At 43.5% G+C, this 3,169-nt stretch overlaps 1 pseudogene; it reads right to left on the bottom strand.

Moving 5' to 3' along the window:
- Nucleotides 1-1,345: 1,345 nt before the first annotated feature.
- LOC124778648 lies at nt 1,346-1,463 on the bottom strand (annotated as a pseudogene).
- Nucleotides 1,464-3,169: the final 1,706 nt, after the last annotated feature.

The raw sequence follows: 3,169 nt of genomic DNA, 5'->3' as shown, positions 1-3,169 counted from the left end.
TTCAGGCAATCAGAAATTTGGCCATATTGGTTGAGGCGATCCCGCATGCAAAGGAAAAACAGTTATCGATACATTCCTTTTAGTGTTTCGTCACACTGAAGCCAGAACTAGACGTGTATATGGGTTGTCACTTTCAGATACTTGAGTTGAAAGTAAATCGGATGGTAATGTCAGCCATTTTGTGTAATATGCCGCAAGCTAATGCATACTGATTTATACTGCAGCGGGCTAAGCTTCCCCACCCAGCCATGAAGAGAGCATTTCTAAAAAAGTTGTAGCGCAGAGTAAGAACTGTTTCTGACCATGTGCGCTGGAACTCTCACGTTAAACGTCGGAACCACGTATTCCAAAAGGATGGTCATTGGATCAGACATCACATTATCGCTCTCCACCGAAACGAAAACGCGAGAATGTGTACAATCACGGGATGACAGACCTATAGAGTTCTACACCTACATCTTGAGCCACAGTCCACAAACTACTTTGAAGCACATGACAAAGGCTACATCTTATTGTACCTTATATTAGGGCTGCTTCCCGTTCCAATAGCGTAGGCCTACGGAGCGCGCGAAGAATGAGTGTTTAAATGTCTCCGTGGGTGCCGTAATTAGTCAAATCTTGCCTCTGCAATTCCTAAGTGAACGATATATAAAGGAGTAGTAGTACATTCCTCGAATCTTCACTTAATACTAATTTCTGAAATTTTGTATTTGAGTTTTTGTAATGGTTGATGGGTGTTTTTAAGCTTTTGCCACTTCATGATTTCCGACGTTTCCATGGCGTTCCTCCACAAATCAAACAGCCCTGTGAGCATTTGTGCTGCCCTTCATTGTATATGTTCAGTACCCCTTTTACTCATATCTGCACAGCCACACACACTAGAACATTGTTCGAGGATGGGTCGCACGAATGTGTCTGTATACTGATTCCATTGGTTTTCAGTATCATGCCTGTGAACCGATGTTTACAACCTGCTTTAGCAACGACTGAACTTAAGTGATCATTGGGTTTCATATGCGCGCAAACTGTTACAGTCAGGTATTTGTTTTGGGTTGACTGTTTCCAGTTATGGCTCATTAATATCGCAGTCATAGTACACAACATTTTTACCTTTTGTGAAATAAAAACTGAACTAAACTCCTCCCGAACAGGCCATGAAGGTCCAACCGTACCGACCGGTCGTCGTGTCATCCTCAGCCTATAGGCGTCACTGGATGCGGATATGGAAGGGCATGTGGTCAGCGCACCGCTCTCCCGGCCGTATGTCATTTTCCGAGACCGCAGCCGCTGCTTCTCAATCAAGTAGCTCCTCAGTTTGCCTCACAAGGGCTGAGTGCACCCCGCTTGCCAACAGCGCTCGGCAGACCGGATGGTCACCCATCCAACTGCTAGCCCAGCCCGACAGCGCTTAACTTTGGTGATCTGACGAGAACCGGTGTTACCACTGCGGCAACGCCGTTGGCCCTTTTGTGATATACACAGTTTTAAATTTCCTCTCTTTCGATGAGGTTATTTCCACAATAGAGTGGGTAAGGACTTAAGATCAAATGAGGTAGAAGGTATAGATAATATTCCGTCAGAATTTCTAAACAAAACGACTACTCACGTTGGTGTGTAGAATGTCTTGGTTTGGCGGCATATCATCTGACTTTCGAAAAAATATCATCTACACAATTATGAAGACTGTAAGAGCCGACAAGTGCGAGCATTGTCGCACAATCAGCTAACAGCCCATGCATCAAGGTTTGGTGACGAGAATAATATATAGAAGAATGGAAAAGAAAATTGAGGTTGTATTAGATTACGTTCAGTTTGGCTTTAGGAAAGGTAAAGGGACCACTGACGTTGCGCCTGATAATGGAAGCAAGGCTAAAGAAAAATCGACGTTTATAGGATTTGTCGATCTCAAAAAAGCGTTCGACGATGGTGCAAGATATTGGTGAGAAAAATAGGAGTAAGCTATAGGGAAAGACGGATAATATACAATATGTACAAGAGCCAAGAGGTAATAATATGAGTGGATGACAAAGAACCAAGTGCTCGGACTAAAAAAGGTGTAGTCGTTCGCCACTACTGTTCAGTCTCTACATAAAAGAAGCAATGATGGAAATAGAAAGGTTCAGGAGTGGAATTAAAATTCAAGATGAAAGTATATCAGTGATACGATTCGCTGATAACATTGCTATCCTGAGTGAAAGTGAAGAAGAATTATATGACTTGCTGAAGGGAATGAACAGTCCTACGAGTACGGAATATGGACTGTGGGTAAATCGAAGAAAGACGAAAGTAATGAGAAGTAGCAGAAATGACAACAGCCACAAACTTGTCATGATTGATGGTCACAGAGTAGATGAAGTTAAGGAATTCTGCTACCTAGGCAGTAAAATAACCAATGACGGACCGAGCAAGAAAGGCATCAAAAGCAGAGTAGCACTGGTAAAAAGGGCATTCCTGGCCAAGAGAAGCCTACTAATATCAAATATCGGCCTTAATTCGAGGAAGAAAATTCTGAAAATGTACGTTTGGAGCACAGCATTGCACGGTAGTGAAACATGGACTGTGAGAAAACCGGAACAGAAGAGAATCGAAGAATTTGAGATGTGGTGCTACAGACGAATGTTGAAAATTGGGTGTGCTGATAAGGTAAGGAATGAGGAGGTTCTGTGCAGATTCGGAAAGGAAAGGGATATGTGGAAAGCACTGGCAAGGAGAAGTGACAGGATAATCGGACATCTGTTAAGACATCAAGGAATGACTTCCATGGTACTAGGGGGCGCTGTAGAGAGAAAAAAACTGTAGGGGAAGACAGAGATTGGAATACATCTTGCAAATAATTGAGGACGTAGGTTGCAAGTGCTACTCTGAGATGAAGAGGTTGGTACAGGAGAGCATTTCGTGGCGGGCCGCATCAAACAAGACAGAAGACTGATGACTGAAAAAGAAAAGTTAAATGTATGTTTTTCAGTGTTTGTAAGTATTCGAGTTTAGGGGGAGTACCAAGTGGACTGAAATGTGAACGGGAATTTGGACTGAGGAGGAGGCGAGCTATAGTAGCCTGTGTTGTGCAAAGCCGCTGTGCCAGTGTGGCGTAGTGGTTTATGCATCTGCCTAGTCAGCAGGAGACCCGTGTCCGATTCCCGGTCATGGTACAAATTGTCATTCGTCGCTT

Source organism: Schistocerca piceifrons, chromosome 2, assembly GCF_021461385.2.
Source record: "Schistocerca piceifrons isolate TAMUIC-IGC-003096 chromosome 2, iqSchPice1.1, whole genome shotgun sequence".
Lineage (NCBI taxonomy): Eukaryota > Metazoa > Arthropoda > Insecta > Orthoptera > Acrididae > Schistocerca > Schistocerca piceifrons.
Note: the sequence above shows the minus strand (reverse complement) of the source record. Positions and strands in the feature narration are given on the sequence as shown.